Genomic DNA, 18,203 nt, shown 5'->3' on the forward strand with positions numbered 1-18,203 from the left:
CATCCTACAGGGACGCTGCTTAAACCCCAGAAGTTCCCGAAACTGACCAGATTCTCTAGGCCTTTCCCTCCTCAAGTATAAAAAAAACAATAAAGCCTGCTGGGAGACACCGGAAGTCCAGTGTTGCTGCCCAGGAAAGACTTAATCAGACAAGCTTCCTAAAAGAGACAGAAGAGATACGTGGAAGAGACACAGAGCAGCCAAGCTGCCTAGCAGAAGCTCAGCCAATGGAGCTGTCCGGAAAGACACTTTCCAACCTGTTGGACAGCCTGCACGTTGTACAGTGTCCTCTGGGTTACAAGATTTTGTTAGGCATCACCCATGCTGAAGAGGCTTTGGTGATGCCATCACCCATGCTGGGAGGCTTTGGTGGTGGTGCAGCTAACTTTGAGTCATTTTTGCTCCCGTAAGTAACCTTGGTCAGTCTCACTTACTCAGGCCTCACGTGGTCTGTCGTTTGCTCTGAAGTGGGCTGAGTAAATATTTGTTCATGTTTCCTCAGGAACAGTGTAACACATGTCCACAGTGTACAACTCAGGTTGACAGAGAGTGATCAGTGTGTACCACAGAACCAAAGGGTACAGTGGGTGGGTGGGTGGGCAGAGAAAGGCAAGCAAGTCACTTACTTGACATAACATTACATTTTGTTTTCTACCTTGCTTCCTTATACAAAAGTCAGGCACAGATACCAGGCACTCAACACACATGCAGGCAAACCGTGAAAATAAAAATAAACAAGAAAACAAAGTACACCAAGAAACAAAGAACTTACGTTAGCAGGAACAATGACTTTAACAACGTTTAGCTGATGCCGAGTCCCAGCCTAGTGCCTCATGGAAAATTGGGCCCCCTTCCTTGAACCCAGTAGCACACTCATATTTAAGAGTAGGGTGTTATGTAGAAAAAACATGAATAGAAGTAAAGTTCTTTGAAGCTAAGATTATAACAGCTCAAATAAAATGTTCAGTGAAAGGCTCAAGAAATTCCCTAAACGGTTGAGCAAAAGAGAAAGAGACGAGACATGAAGAAATGTGTAGAGTTTCGATATTTGACCTTAGGAAATTCAGAATAAAGAAGCAGAAAGGCTTCTCCCCATCCCCCAAACCCACCGCCGTCTGTCCACCACAGCTGACACAGCTGTGTTGACTCTTATCTGCTAGCCGTCCTTGGGGGCAGCTCCTCTCCCAGCACCCTCAAGGAAATACTAGACAGCGTGGGCATCGAGGCAGACGATGACCGGCTCAACAAGGTCATCAGTGAGCTGAATGAAAAAACACTGAGGATGCCATTGTTCGGGGTGTTGGCAAGCCAGCCATTGTGCCTGCTGGTGGGGCTGTGGCTGTTTCTGCTGACCCTGGCTCTGCAGCTCCTGCTGCTAGACCCCCTTGCAGGAGAAAAAAAAAAAAAAAAAAGGAGGAGGAGGAGTTTAAGGAGTCAGACGGAAGATATGGGATTTGGCTTGTTTGATTAAATTCCTGCTCTCCTGCAAATAAAGCCTTTTTTGTGTAAAACAGCAGCAGCAGCAGCAGCAACAAATCAGAAAAAATAAAACAAAGATGAGTGATATAGACAAGCAAGTGATATGAAGGAGAAATGGTAGATGCGTGCAGGAATAGACAGCAATCTAGAATTCATTAACACAAATCTTCAGACTCTGAGAATCTCTTAACACTAGGCTGGAGAGACAGCTCAGCAGGGAAGTGCCTTTGCTGCTCTTTCAGACAATCCTCATCACTTCCCAGTGCCCATGTGGGGCAGCTCGCAGCTGCCTCTAACTCCATCTCTTGAGGATCAGTGCCCTCTTCTGGCCTCAGTAGGCACTGCACTTATGTGCGGCCCTACTCACACACACGCAGACACATATAGGTAAGAACAAAAATAATTTAAAAGGGCTCTACTAACTTCAAATCATTACAGAACTTCAGAACACAAGGTGTAAAAAGATTCTAAAGCTTTTCAGGAAGAATGTATTATCATGGGTCCCTGAACATACCGATTCTCTCAGCGGCTAGCAGGAACATGAAAGAAATCAGAGATGAGACTTGACGGTCTGGTTCTCATCAGGCCCAGGTCTAGGGCATGAATGAAGGCAGCAGGCTACTGGCTGAGGAGGGGAGTAGGGGAATGGGAGTACCTTGAGCACCTGGATTTCATGGGTCCTCATGGCTGTCTCTGACTGTTGAGGGGGACTGAAGCTGAGTGTATAGAATAACATGTGTGACATTAAATAACAAAAAAGGATGCACCATCCCATGCTAGCACTGGTTACTCTCTGGCCACAGTGGTCTTGTAGCCTCCATGGCTAGCCCCAAGCAACGATTGCCCATCTCCCACTTGTCAGAAATCCCTATAACCCGGTAAAATCCAAACTCTAGAGGCTTGTAACTTATCAGTCGGATTTATATCAGTAAATTCTCACCCCACAAAACGCCCAAACAAAAAACTCAGAGCCAATGGATGGTGATATAAGCTGTCCACTTAGATTGGGCAAATTTTCCTGTAATAATCCATCCCTTATATGATATTCATAGCTACCTATGGCTATTTAAAGCCACACGGATCAGGGTTGTCCTTCTCTTCTCTCTCCTATCTTACCCACCTCTCAAAACTCTCTGCCCACTCTCCTTTTCTACTGTCCAATCAATCATGGGCTCTAGCCTTGTCTTTCACTTGCTTACAGATAGCAATCTACAAACATGTAGATGGGCTATCCCAGAGCTGAGCTAACCTCCCCCTTTTCCTGGAGAGCTCATATAGGGATCTGCACAATTGAAAAGGCACTCAATAACGCTAAAGCCCTAGCTGAGCGGTAGAGAGAACAAGACCATGCAGCAGAATCTCTCATGAGTAGACCACAGCTCTCCACTCTCTGCAGAAGCGAGGAGGCAGCATTGGGAAGACATCCAAGAACTTAAAGTCATCGGCCACAGTCCCCACGAGTTATGGAACTCTACCTAGAAAACAAGCAAATCAAAGAATTCTAACAAGAGAACAAAGAACTGTGAGCGTCCTTGGGGTCGGATGAGCTCCCGTCTGCCTTGGAACCAATCATAAGCAAGCCCTCAAGAACAAAAGTTTAGATTGCTAATGGCTAGCAAAAAAAGATGGCCCAGGTATAAAAGAGCAACGCTCTAAGAAGGTGCAGGCACAAGTTGGCCAGATCATGGAGAGGCAGCAGCAATGAGGGAAGCCATTGAAATTGACAAGCATCTCAGGAAACCATGGCTCCCGAGAGGCTTTATTCAGCACCTGATGAAAACGGATGCACAGACCCACAGTCACCATCAGGTGGTGCTCAGTGAGTCTCGGGGAAGAGTGGGGGATAGAATCGAGCAAGCTGGAGGAGTCAGGGACACAAGAAGACCTACAGAGTCAACTCCGGGCCAGGGTGGGGTCACAGAGACCGAACCACAACCAAAGAGCACGCAGGGGCTGAACCTAGACCCCCAACACTTCTGTACCCGATGTGCGGAGGAGTGGAAATTTCTGGTTTCTTTGTAGACTCAGTGGTGTCCTGTGATGTTTTTCTGGAAACTGTTCTGTGAGAGGATGTTTTTGCTGAAGCAGGCACGTGGGAGGATGTTTTGCTCAGAATAGACCTTATGGTGTTTTTCTGGAAGTAGCCTAGGAAAAGGGGCATGTGATGTTTTGCTGGACCACGTGGTGTTTGGAAAGGGTATAAATATAACCCAACAGACAGTGGGTGATGCTCTGGCATTGGCTTACCTTGCCACTCCTTGCTGGTCTCCTGATGAAGGTGTAGCATTGGTTCACCTTGCCTTCTTCATGAACATCATTTGTCCTGACTTCATAGAGAGAAATGCACAAAGAACGTCTCGTGCTATTCTGGTGGCTTCTTGCCACATCTGCAGACTTGGACCAATTGACAGAGCCTTGCGGTTTCTTTTGGATCGAGCTGATTCAAGAATATGTTTTGTGAGTGGATCTAGCTACTGCTGCTTTCTGATTTGTGTGAATCGAGCTGCTGATAGCCTGACAATGAAGATACCCAAAAGAAGTATTTCTAATCAGGTCCACATCCCCTTTTGCCCTATCAACTGTCTCTGGTGGGTGGTGGGCTAGAAGGGAGGTTAAAACATTTAAGAACCCTTATTAAAGTAGGTTTTGAAAAATCTAAGCCTACAGTACAACATGGTCTTCCTGTGAGTCTCCTAAAAATTGGAGCACAGGTTGTCTGACTAGGTTGCCTGCTATTGGCTCCTCTTATCAGACTGCGTGGTTGGGCCTCAGTGGGAGAGGATGTCATTAGTCCTACTGTAACTAGACATTCCAGAGTGGAGTGGGACCCAAGGAGGGGTGCTTCCCTTTCTCTGAGTAGATTTGGAGGGGGGTAAGGGGTAGACATTCGTAAGGGCTAGACTGGGAAGAGAGGAAGGGGAACGAGATCGGAATGTAAATTGAATGAGAAAAGTAAATTTTTGAAAAAGAAAGAAAAGAAATTGACAGGCAACCAGGTTCAAGGAACAGGAGCTAAACTTTCAACTCGAGCAGGAAAACAAAGATGAAATCATGAGAGTGATCCTTCTGGTAACTTGAGAATCCTTTTTGAACCTTTCAGAGGGACAATGTGTCACAGAGTACACCTTTGTCTGCACTAGTGACTAACAGTGACCGGAGTCTGAAGAAGTTTTCTATGTGGTTGTTAGGACTGGTCCAGAGCTGGTGGATGGATGAGTGAATCACTTCAACCAGCCCCCTTTCCTCTCTAGTATGTTGAAGCACAGTGGCTAAGAGACAGGACAGGAAAGTGTGTAGTCAGTGGTCATAAACTCGCTTCAAAACACAATTAGAAAGTCGAAGCTGAGCGTGTGCTGATCGGGGACAGTGTTCACTGAAGAGCACTGTGTAGTTTCAGAGGCTCTACTGGCTTCCTGGGTGGTACACATAAGTCGGCCTGAACGCTCCCAATAGGTGCTTGGAAATCCTGAGTCATCCTAACTTTAAAAAATTAAGTTTTGCCATGGTCTTCTTTCATGGAAGATCTTCCCTCTAAATCTCACTCTCCCTGTTCAATGTCAGAGTTAACAAATAGCTTTGGTACCATGAGGCTCCGCCTTAGCTGCCGGCCCACTGTCCCCTTCATTTCCATTCTCTGTCAAGGAGATGAAGGCTTAGGGAGTAGTTGCATGCACCACAGATAGAGAGGGATGTAATTATATCCAGTTACCACAGCTCGTGTAGCCAGCAGCTATCCAGATATGAGTACGCAATACCACTAGAGGATGAGAAAGAACAAGAAAGACAGGCAGTCTTGTAAAGACACATTCAGTAGGTTAAACAGCACTGAAAGAGCATGTTTAGGTTCTCGGTGAACAACGGAACTGGCTTCTCCTCCTCTCTTCCTGTTTAGGAGTCCTATCCAGCTGGCATTCCTAATGTAACAAGATAAAAATGGTCATCTCTAAGGAAATAGGAAATTCTTCTGGCTCATGAGATTCCTTTGTTTTTAAGAAACTGCTCTGTAATACTAAAAAAAAAAAAAAATGCAAATTCTAAAAGCAGAGTTCTGGGTCTGAGTCTAAACTTCATTTGGTCTTCATAACCAGTAGGATTTTATTCACAGCCTGTGGCTCAGAAAGGGGCAGTAGAAAGATGTCTCCACAGACAATTTCTTTTGTATTTAAATATACATATTTACAATATGAAACCTTTTGAAGGCCATGAGATATGGAAATGCATTTAATACCAACTGAAACTTAAGTTGCTCTTATTTTGCAGTGATTAAAATAAAAGGATAAAAATATTGTGAAACACACCTAAATACCATGTATTAACTACACATTAAAACTAGCACAAATAGAAAAAAGAGAGTGGAGTAATTGTTCCAAAGTACAACTGAAAAATAACTTTTAAACAAAATAAATAATTTCATATAACTAAAAATTAAGATCATTCTCTTATACATGTAGTCTTCATTTCTTATATATTAAATGTGCCAGACATAGTAATTTAGGAAAAGAACTAGGAGCACTGAAGAGGGAGAGGTTTAAACTCTAAGAGACAGACAGATCATTTGGGGAGAACAGATGTTAGCGTATCTTCTCTAGGAAGGAGACAAGCTTCAGTAAATCACAAACCTGTGCTACAAAGAAACCATGATTCTGGTCTAAATCCTGCTTCTGCAACATGGATGCTCTTAGTAGTAACAGATGAATACAGATTATTTTCTTGACTAAAAATAATGATAAAAGCATACTGAGATGGTGAACCGTAGTTACATTTTTCTCTGCCAAGGAAGAAGCTTGTAGATGATGGCTAAAATTGAATAAATCAAGAAGTAGCAATGTAAGCATGTTATTTAGGGAGCCTATAATTGCCAATAAAATCACAGCTGGAAAAGCAAATTCAGTTGATTCGAGGAGTAGGAAGAATGGGAAAACAGTACAGGAAATGTACTGTCGTCTTTATAATCTTTTGAAAGTATTTCTAGGAGGGCTAGAGAGATGGCTCAGTGGTTAAGAACACTTGCTGTTCTGGTAGAGGATTCAGGTGCAGTTCCCAGCATTCACACTGCAGCTTACAACTCTTAAAACTCCAGTCTAGCAGAATCTATTGCCCTTTACTGGCCTCTGTGTATATCTGCATGAATGTAGTGCGCACCATACACCCAAGCATGCACATACAAATAAAATATTAAAAATTTTAAAATTAAAAATAAAATAAAAGCATTTTCAGAGGCATGGCCCTTGAAACTTGTACATATGGTGGAAGGGAATCTTCTTTAAACAAATTAATATACATTTATAAAAAAAATAAGATGAACATTTAGAGTGAAAAATTACTACAAAACTTAAAAAAATGTAAAAAGACTGTGAATACAATGGCATCATGAAATTAAAGGGAGAAATCACAATATTTTTATTATTAATTAACTGTGTGGTGCAACCAGTTCCATAGTGGATTTTATGGTGTTTTAAATTCATAATTTTAGCACTACTTCTTTTAGTTGGAACAAAAGATAATTCAGTCTTTCTTTAGCATGGGTGACTGAAATTGATTTTCATAGTACTGGCAGTTTGAAGTTTATTTAAAGGCCTGGAGACACAGCTCAGCAGTTAAGAGTGTTTACTGTTGTAGCGAGAGAAACCAATTTTGGTTCCCAGCACCCACATTGGGTGGCTCACAACTGTCTCCAGATCCAGGGAATTATACACCAACTTATTGCCTCTGACGGCACCTGCATGCAAATGGTGCACAAAAACTCATGCAGGTGCGCGTGCGTGCACACACAAATAAAATGTATTTAAGCTTCACAAGTTTATATGAAAATGTATTTAATTACTATAATCTATGACATAATTTGGGGGTGTTGTGTTCTCTTTAATATGTAAACCACAACATTTTAAAGAATTCGAAAATTTTGGGCTGGAGAGATGGCTCAGTGATTAAGAGCACTGACTGCTCTTCCAGAGGTCCTGAGTTCAAATCTCAGCAACCACATGGTGGCTCACAACCATCTGTAATGAAATCTGATGCCCTCTTCTGGTGTGTCTGAAGACAGCTACAGTGTACTGTATAATAAATAAATAAATCTTTAAAAAAAAGAATTAAAAAATTTTGATGCAATGTTCTTAAATATTCCTTGATCAAAGATGCTCATAAACCAGTGTGTCTGCTGTGTTCTTCTAGTCTGCATTGTTCATTAAAGCTGGGGCTTGTGATGACTTGGGAGTGCTGCCATTTTAGCCAGACATGGCTGACAGCTTTATCTTCTGTCATCTTTTATGTAGATGCTCATTGAAAAAGTTTTCCATAGAATAGTGTCTGACTCTATTGATATCAAACCTTGTCTCTTTTCTGTTGTCTGCATACTCCCCTGGCTGTAAGAATAAAACACATTTCTATTGCAACATGAACTCTAGTTCTAGTTTTATGTCACTGTGCTAGTGACAGCATAGTGAGAGATATTATTTCTGATTGGCACCTGAGATGGCCAACAGCAAACCCTGATGTGGAACTGACTACAGCACGCCTACCTGTGCCTAGCTGAGTTTCTGTTGCTAACTGCACAAACTGCACAGTGTGTGGTGGTAATTCACAGTCTGTTTCAAAGCTGAAGAACCATGTCTGGTGATAGATTCATTGCTGGCAGAACTCCAAAGTGGCAAAGGGCATCACATCATGAGAGACATCATGCCAAAGACCTGGCTTTGTAACAGGACCATTCTCGATGCATCCCATTACTGCATCAATCTATTAATATGTTGATCACATTCATGGATTAGCTGATTCATAATGACAGAATCCAGCCACAGTATCTATGAGACTTAAATTTCAGCACGCATTTAGGAGGAGAAAAATATATCAAAATCACAGTGTCCGCTAAGCCAAACTAAACATGTCACAATTCAGCATCTCCTTAGCCATATCCCACATTCCCAGAAGCCATTGCAAACCACATGGAGGAAAATGCAAGTGGCAGGTCTGCATTGTCACAGCAAATTGCCATCAGCTTGCCATGCTCTGTAAATCTGACCAAAGTGCATGACCATGTGAGTACTCAGTTCCTCCCTCTTCCCCAGGGCTAGGGAAGAAACAAGCAAGTGATGGACACTTCAGTGGGAGCACACTTCTGGCTGTGACTTATCATTTGTTAACTATGTGTGTATGTTGTCTTGAAAAAGACAGGAAAAATAAGCGAAGTAAAAGGCAAACATGGACACCCAATGCAGATTTTGAAACTCAAATAATTTGATACAAAATGAGCAAAGTTAGGTCATCTATATACCAAAAGAGATACACAAGTGATCGGCAAGCAAAAGGATACACTTTGCAGCTTTAGGAATCCAAAGGAACACAGGAAGAAACAGAAGCCTAGAATATTGTTGCAATAAACCATCTTATTATGAGAATTTTGTTCAACATAAATGATGTTCTATGAAGACAAAGTGGCAACAGTGGCAATGTTACAATGTGTAAAAATTACAGATGTAACCAGTCCTGTGGTTTGGATCCAGTCCCTCACAGGCCACCATATTAACAGACTGTGATATAGTAATATGATAGAGGTGGTGACCCTTAGGCAGTGGGACCGAATAGAAGAAAGGAAGTCACTGGACATGTTCAGGGGATATTGAGACCCCAGCCTCTTTGCTGCCTATGTGTGTGCATGCATACGTGCATATACATGTGCATGTGTCTTTGAGTCTGTGTGTGTATGTGTGTGTATCTCTGTATGTGTGTCTGTACATATCTGTGTGTGTCTGTGTATATAAAAACTGTACTCCATTGGGCCATAATTTTCAATGAAACAATGACCTTTGGATCCTTGTGGTGACACCAAAAAAGGATATAGTCATCATATCTCTTTTGTTTGACTGGGGTAACAAGGGAGGCTTAGTCCTAAGGAACCTGGGCATCTTTCATCTGGTGATTGGCTAGAGCATCAGTTCTCAACTTGTGGATCATGACACCTTTGGCAAACCTCTATCACCAAAAATATTTACATTATAATTCATAACAGTAGCAAAAAATATAGTAACAATAAAAATAACTTATGTCTGGGGTCAGCAGAACATGAGGAACTGTATTAAAGGGTTGCAGCATGAGGGAGGTTGAGAACCACTGGGCTAGAGGACTGTCTGCTGGCATTTCCAAATCTCCTTCAGACTACACTGACTTCTAAGATTATTCCAAACACAAATTCATCCTTCCTCCCCGCTCTCCTGAACTTGATAGGTCCCTCCACAATTTTGCTATACATGTCTCTCTGAACACAGTTTTGGGGGCCTCAGACTACCACCATTTATGTGGCAGTTTATCCTTTTGCTTATCTATTGCATGTGAGCAAACACTGCAGTCACATGAGCAAACACTACAACTGCATAAGCAAACATTGTAACTGCATGAGCAAACACTATATCCATAGCTCACTGCCCCTGCAGCTGCATAAGCAAACACTTCAGCTTCATGAGCAAAAATACCGCAGCCACATGAGCAAACACTGTAACTGCATGAGCAAACACTGTAACTGTCTTGATGAATGTGATCTACTGTTGAGTATGGGGAGCCATGAAAAGACATGATGGACAAGAGACTACATTGCAATTTCTCCAAACGCATGTATAAGATAGAATTCTAAAGGAACTGTGAGGAACTACTACTATAGGAGCTGTGACATTGAAGGTAGGCTAAGCTAATTGCCTGGAAGGAACTTTCCTACTTAAGGGAGGATTGACAATAGGAACCAGACATGCAGAAGGTTAACTTTTAAGCTAGCCTCGGATTTGCCTGGAAAAGTCATATAATAGCTATTTAGAGTTGCTCCATCCATAATAACAAAAATAGACTGGCAGTTATGGAGGCCAGGGAGGGGCTGGAGGAAGGAGAAAATGTATAGCAGTTGTGATGTTAGTATTAATTGTCAGTCTGACAGAATTTACAATCATCTGGGAAAACTGTCTCTGGGCATGCCTATGGGAGATTATCTTGATAACATCAACTGAGGTGAGGAACACCTGTCCAAGTTCCACCTTAAGCAGAGCTGTTCTCTGCCTGCGAGCCTGGATATAAGTAGCGTCCATGCATGCATTTCCCCTTCTCTGTCTGCGTGGGTGGATACAATGTTACAAGCTGCTTCAAGTTCCTGCTGCCTTAACCTCCTCACCATAAGACATTGAACTGTTTACTAAAATAAAGCCTTTCCTGTTAAGCTGTTTTTGTTAGAGTATTCTTTTTTATCAAAACAAGAGAAAAAAAACAAAACAAAAACTAAGACCCAACTGGGTATTGAGAATGGAGTTGTTACTTAGATAAACTCTGCCTTATCGAAGACTTTGGAACCCTGGATTGGAAAAACCCTTGAATGCTGGGAACTGAGCTTTGAATGCTGGGGAACAGAGCTTTGTGATCATTATGTTGGGAGGTTGGAAGAAAAGAATGCTGAGAAACAGACAATGGCTGAGAGACATTTCAGAGGAGAACAGAGAGACTCTATCAGGAACTGGGATAAGAGACATTCATGTGGTGTTTTGACCAAGAAAACAGTTTCACTCTGCCCTTGAGAGTTTGAGTGAAATTGAATTAAAATTTAACAGACTAATTTGTTTGACAGAAATTCAAGGCAGAATGGTATTTGGGTAGAAGCAGTAGCTGTGATTAATAAAAAGAATGATACTATTAGAGAAAAATCTACTGCACTGCCCTGGGAGAATGGGGGAAATGTCCTGAGGGTAAAACTGCCTGTTGGAATCTAGATCACCAGAACATCATCCATTTACACTGGTTTCAAGGCAGGGAAGATGCAAGATCAAGGGGCCATGGAGAGAAAGCCGAAGCCAGGCAATGTGTGGCTGCTCCACAAACAGACCCTGAAAGGCCCCTGCGTGAAGCTGTGAAGATGAAGAATAAGTTGTTATGGAGACCCAAGGATGTTGAAGGTGACAGAACCACAGGACATCTTCCAAGGAGGGCTTCGGGTCTGGAGTGGAGCTGGCCCAAGAGAGAACCCCAGAGTAGTGAGGAAGCAGAGCTGGAGGGGGGGGATTCTCCCCAAGACTTTGGAACACTTGAGTGTATGCAGGTGGCAGACATGGTATAGGATTTCCTGTTTGTCTTGCTGGATTTTGGTTTTGCTTTGATATCATCTCATATTGTGCTCTAATTCTTCCGTTTGGAATAAGAATGATTACTCCATACCATTATATGCTAGGAGTACGTATTATGTTCACGGCTTTATAGGAGCTCACGGCGAAGACACTGGACTTTTAAAGTGTCGTAATTCTAAAAAGCTATGAGGACCTTTGAAATTGGACCGGATACATTTTATAATGCATTCATGAGCCTAGGTGGGCAGTGGATGGAAAGTTATGGCTTAAAAGGCGATGTCTTGGGGTGTCAAGTTGTCAATTTGACAGATGTACCAGGGAGAAGCATCTCTGGGTCTGCCCCTGCGAGATTAACTTGGTTGTGTTAACCAAGGTGGGAAGAGGCAGCCGCTGTTAATGTCACCGTTCCTGCCTGGGAGCCTGGGCTACATAGCTGGGGGAAGAGAGCTGAGCAGCAGGAAGCAAGCCTTCGTGTCCGCTCTGTCTTCCTGACACTGGATGAGGTATGACTGGCAACTCCAGCTCCTTACGCTTCAACTCCCCACGGGGAGCCAGGTAAGCCCTTCCTCCCCTAAGCTGCTTTTGCCAAAGGATTTTTACCCCCAACCTGTGAGGCAACGGCATAGTGTTTCACTCTTGCAAGACACATATGTTTTGGAAGTTATTTCTGCGGCAGCGGGCTCTACGCTGTGTGCTCTGAAATGGTTAAGATGATAAATTCTGTTATACCTGCTTTACCACCATAGACAGTAATTAGAAAATGGTATATAAACGGTTGCTTACCTCCTCATCCCCTCTGCATGAGGACATCAACAGTGTCTGCATGGTTCTCACACACCATGTCTGAACACTGTCACTTCCTTCTGAGGTGTCAGGAATGCTTCATTCGACTCGAGAGGACAAATCTGACTTTCCCAAACCTACCTGTTCTCTCTGCTCACAAAGTCTGGATGAAGTCTATCACTCTCTTCCCAAAGAGTCAAACAAATATCCTGGTGTGACCCCAGTAACTCCTGCTCCCCCACTTTGCATCATTCAACAAGTCCACTTGTAAAATGTCTCTAGTCTCTCTCTCTGTATGACCACCATCTTGTTCACAATTTACCCCTCTGTGTTCTGCCTCACAACTGACTCTCTGCCACCAGTTTCCTGCTATGTGTCCGCACTTCCCTATTTCATTTAAGAACCCCAGCCAGAGAGGTATAAATTACATGCCTGATCACCTCCTCTAGTTATTTAAATTCCTCCCAAATCTTGCCAAGATGTTTGCAAATGTGGCTACACCCTGGCTACTTACACATATCTTTCTGTTCTGCAGGCTGAAGAGAAGACGGCATCCAGCCTGCCTGTAAATCCGGCATCCCAGGCACAACTCCACAACACTCTGGCTTGGCTCCTGCTGGCCCTCTGCCTTTTATAGGTCAGAGGTCTTCCACAAGCAAGCAGTGCTTGCCTCTCTGTAGAATTCCCCATTCTGTGCAGCTGGTATTTTCTTATTTGCTTGCCTTTGCCATCAGGTGTCGAGCCCCAAGATGAGCAAACTAGGTCCAGGTGTTTCACTTGTGCTGCAAGGATTCATTGAGCACAATGTAAATCGCTAGTTAGAGCTCCCTGTTTTAGACAGGTGATTCTTGATGGTGTTTATTGATCTGAATTTGAGATCTTTGCAGTCTAATTAGCATTCACTAACCTAAAAGTACCTGCAGAATACAAGGTAGACGTTGAAATTCCGTAAGAAGAGGAGGAAATGACCCATAGCCCTGCGAAAGAGAAGCCTTGGAGAAAGAGAATCGGGAGTGCAAGAGTTTGCTTCTGAGTCCATGGGAATTCAGACAGTAGATTTGTATTTTGGTTTAGAAAACCTTCTTCTTACTTGTTTGGGTGGGAAATCTAAAGTATAGTAATGTCACTTGAGAAGTATCTGGGCGTCTGCACTGGAAGTGGGCTCAAGCCAGTCCACACTATGGCCAGGGAGGCTGCTTCCCCTTCGTAAGTCTACTGCTCCTCTCAGTAAAACGGATGAGCAGGGTTGCTTGACACTAGAGTTGTTGAGTAACATCTATGAAATCTCAGCCCCGCTACCATCAAAACTACCGAATTCACAATGAAGCCACTAGAGTCAACTTCCTCATTTATTTCTGAGATACTGTCTTCGTGGAACCAGTCTTGGAAGCACTGAGGGGCACATTGCATTCCAGAATGAATCCAGAGCATGGTCCAGGTGCCAACTCCTCGGGGACAAAGCACTGGATGAAAATAGCAGTCTGGTACTTCCGTGGGGGTGGGAAGGGCACTAACCAGCGGAAAAACCCAGGGAACCACTTAATACAAAAGCTTCATTTAAAAAAAATTATTTTTATCTTATGTATATGAGTGTCTTGCCTGCATGCATTTCTATGCAGTACATGAGTGTTTGGTGCCCAGAAAGTGCAGAAAAGGGTACCAGGCACCTTGGAACTGGTGTTACAGAGAGTTGTAGACATCATGTGGGTGCTGGGGATTGAACCCTAGACCCTCTAGAGAGAGCAAGTGCTCTTAACTGCTGAGCCATCTCTCTAGCCTTGGCTTCTTCATTTTTAGTGGGGACTAAGAGTAGCAAGAATAGAATAAGCTGAGACGTATTAGCTCATGCTAACTGTTGCTGCCAATCACCTCATTTAGGTTTTCCTGTTCTCTCCAGGAATCTTCAATAACAAAAGGGCAGCATTTTCAAAGGCAGTGGTTTTAGGTTCTTAAGTATCAAGTGTCTGCTGAGGCTGGTCAGAAGCCCATGCATGGTTCAAGGTCCTGAAAATAAGTCATTCCAAGTGCTCAGTATGGAGGCTGATCGCTCTGGGCCTGGCCTGTCAGTGTCTCTGAACTCAACAACCAGGGATCTATGCTATTCTCACTAGTTTTATGTCAACTTGACACAAGCTTGTCATTTGGGGAAATGTCTCCTAAGACATAGCTGCAGTTCTTCTTCTTAATTTGTATTGAATGGGAGGGCCCAGCCCAGTGTGGGGGGTGCCACTCCTGGGCTGCTGGTGGTCCTGGTTGCTATGACAAAACATGTTCTTAGAAGCAAGCCTGTCAGAGACACTCTTCCATGGCCCCTGCACCAGCTCCTGCCTGTCTTAAATTCCCATTCTGACTTCCCTGGATGATGTCTGTCTTACTCGGAGTTTTATTGCTATGAAGAGACACCATAACATGGCAACTCTTATAAAAGAAAGCATTTCACTGGGGCTTGCTTACAGTTTCAGAGGTTTAGTCCACTATCTATTACCATGTAAGAAGCATGGCAGCATGCAGGCAGACCTGGTACTGGAGAAGTAGTGGAGAGTCCATTTGGATCCACAGGCATCAGGAAGAAAGGGTAGGCCTGGCTTGAGCTTTTGAAGCCTCAAAGCCTATCCACAGTGACACAGTTCCTCCAACAAGGCTACACCTACTACTCCAACAAGGCCACACCCACTCTGACAAGGCCACACCCACTCTGACAAGGCCACACCTACTCTAACAAGGTCATGTTTCCTGGTCCCTCTCAAGTAGTGCCATTCATTAAGAACCAAGGACCAAGCGTATGGTGGTGATTTGTATTTAAACCACTGATAATAAAGGAAAGTGTGCATGTGTAGCATAAATAGAAGAGTAGGGGATTCTATAGTCTATTCAGGGGGCTGGAGAGATGGCACTTGTTGTTCTTGCAGGGGACTCAAGTTCAGATCACCCACAAGGTAAGTTACCATTTGTAGCTCCAGTACCAGAAGATCTGGTGTCCTTTTCTGATCTCCATAGGCACCACATGCACAAGTGATACACCTATTACACTTATGTGCATTCAGGTAAAACACTCATACACATAAAATGAGTAAATCTAAAACAAATTTTTAAAGGTCTATTTAAATACCAGGCTTGTAAAACCACCTATTGATAAGTCACATAAGTTGCAGTTGGAAACTCAAAGGAACGCTTTATTTTCCCTAGGTTAAATCTGTTAGGGTAAATATCTTCTTTTTTTTTTTTTTTTTTTTTTTTTTTTTTTTTTTTTTTGGAGCTGGGGACCCGAACCCAGGGCCTACTTCCTAGGAAAGCGCTCTACCACTGAGCTAAATCCCCAGCCCCAAAAGTTTTTTTTTTTTTTTTTTTTTTTTTGAGCTGGGGACCAGAACCCAGGCCTTCGCTTCCTAGGTAAGCGCTCTACCACTGAGCTAAATCCCCAGCTAACAATTGAGATTTTTTTTTTTTTTTTTTTCCGGAGCTGTGTAACAGTTTCAAAATCAGGATACATGAAAAAGTACTGGAGGATTGCCAATGACCTCACCCAAACCAACAGAGACTGTGTGACTGGAGCCTTAGGAGATTCTCAAAGCTTGAAATGTACTCACATAAAACACGTCTGCTCTAGAGAAATGTTCTTTTATCAGAATGAAAAAGGCACGATCTACAGAGTAAAGCTGCTTGTTAAACGACCATCTTAAATGACTTCCCCTGACATATGGATTCTTTTTACATAGATTTGTCTGGGTTTTGTTCCAGCAACTTAGTGGCAGCAACACTATGACACTATTGCTAGAAGACAATAGTGCAATCTCTTCTACCTACAAGCTTCATGAATGAGAAACAGAATTTTGTTTCTATGTTACTCTTGTTATTGTCTTGTCTCAGCCTGCAGAGTGCTAATACAGACATGCACCACCGTGTGCAGTAGAAAGAGATGGATATTTTTAAGATTTTAAGATTACATATGTGCCCTGCTTCTGAGTCCTTTGGCATGAAGAGGATTTAATCATGAAAAATTCAAGTACAACAAAACTATTAAATATTAAATGAGTTGTTATAGGTTCACACCAAGCAAAGCATGTGCAAACCTTAGAACAAGAACATCATTTCCTTTTGCTCCCTCAGTGGGTTTTATCTCTAGAGCCTATGATTCTTAGCCCATCCCATAGAGGGAACTTGATGAGGACCTGTTGTCTACTTCTGCCTGGATGTGGTTTAACTATGTATATAATAAGAGAGAAATTGTCTAATGTAGTGAGTTGTGAACATGAGTGAGATTTGTTAAAGAGAAAATTTCAAAAAGTGAACTTAGCTGGGTGTGGAATTGCATTCCTTCAATGCCAGCACTAGGAAGGCAAGGGAAGCAGATCCCTGAGTTCAAAGCCAGCCAGGGATACACATTGAGATCCTGTCTCAAAACAAATAAACCACCAAACAATAAACAGCAGCAGCAGCAACAGCAACAATAACAACAACAACAACAACAACAACAAAACACCCTAGAGGCTCTGTGGTGTCAGAATGGGCTTGGCCCATGGGAAGTGGCACTAGTAGGAGGTGTGACCTTATTGGAGGAAGTGTAGCCTTGCTGGAGGAAGTGTGTCACTGTGGAGGTGGGGTTTTGCCCTGCAGGAAGAGCTGCAGTGGTCAAGTAAGCTTTCTGGAGACAACCCACCATTTTGCTTGGCTATCATGAGTATGCCCCGAACATACAAGGCTGGGGGTGCTTCATATCAGGATTGCTGCTCACTACTGCTATGCTTTCTCATGGCCATACCTCAGTTATCTGGCTTGGTGTGCTTGGACATGGGGAGACCCTCACTGCCTAGAGCGTGTGTGACTACTTCCTGGGTGATAGCCCACTCTGTTGGGCAAGTTTCCTGCCGATCAACATGATGATGAACTTTTGTGTGATATTGCTATGTAGATGGATTAATGATTTCATGGAATGCCTGATTTGATTTAAGTAGTCTAGGAGGTTAGTCTGATTTAAATATTTTTGGGAAGTTAGGGTAGTCGACAGAGAGTTTAAAGTTAGAATTAAGAACAGAGTGTGTCCCTTTCTCACAGACTAGCAAGAGCTGCAGAGGTTAGAGAAAGGAGTACAGTAAGCTCTCATATATTACAAGCACATAAACTGTACTAGCTTAAAAAATAGGTTTGGTACAACTTAATGATCAAAGGAAACATTCATTCTAGGTTGGGTCCGAGTTCCTTGATCTTGTGATCTAGGGGTGTGGCCATAGGTTTCTGTATGCACCTGAAAAGACTGGGTTATGAATAAAGAGTAAATAATTAACCAGTTTACCTGAACAAGACCTCAAAAATAAGATGTGAGATAGATCATGATCATTTCTTGGTAAATACAAGTTGTTGTCAGCTAACCATAGGAAAAAACATTGCCAGTATAGACTGGCTTGCTTAAATCTGTTAATCTATGACAAAGGAATTATTGCTTGGAGGTTACACTGAATTTGTAGAGAGAAAGATAGATGGAAAAATGTTTACTTTGGGAAATGATTAGTTTGGTATGAGTTTCAGAAGAGCACATCATCAATAATCCTGTTGTAATTTCCTTTTGTGTAGTGATTTTAATCTGTTTCGAAAGAATATATACTTGTGAGGATTGTTTTTAGAAAATATGTAACTTATGGCTGTGAGGTAATTTTCTTCTTACATAGAAAACTTTGTTTTAGGAATTATAAAAGGGCCAGGGAAAAAATTAAGTTGTTGGAACCTACTCGCTGGAGCATTGCCCCTTCCATCCAATATGTCTGTCTTTGTCTGTCTGTCGGTCTGTCTGTCTGTGAAGTTGTGGGAGCTTCATCCAACAAGTGTATGTGTGTGTGTGTGTGTGTGTGTGTGTGTGTG

The 18,203-nt window shown here is 42.7% G+C and overlaps 2 pseudogenes; both read left to right on the forward strand.

Moving 5' to 3' along the window:
• The first annotated feature begins 227 nt into the window (after positions 1-227).
• On the forward strand, positions 228-1,471 carry LOC116906192 (annotated as a pseudogene).
• A 1,231-nt stretch (positions 1,472-2,702) lies between these two features.
• On the forward strand, positions 2,703-4,699 carry LOC116906193 (annotated as a pseudogene).
• Positions 4,700-18,203: the final 13,504 nt, after the last annotated feature.

Source organism: Rattus rattus, chromosome 7 (genome assembly GCF_011064425.1).
Source record: "Rattus rattus isolate New Zealand chromosome 7, Rrattus_CSIRO_v1, whole genome shotgun sequence".
Lineage (NCBI taxonomy): Eukaryota > Metazoa > Chordata > Mammalia > Rodentia > Muridae > Rattus > Rattus rattus.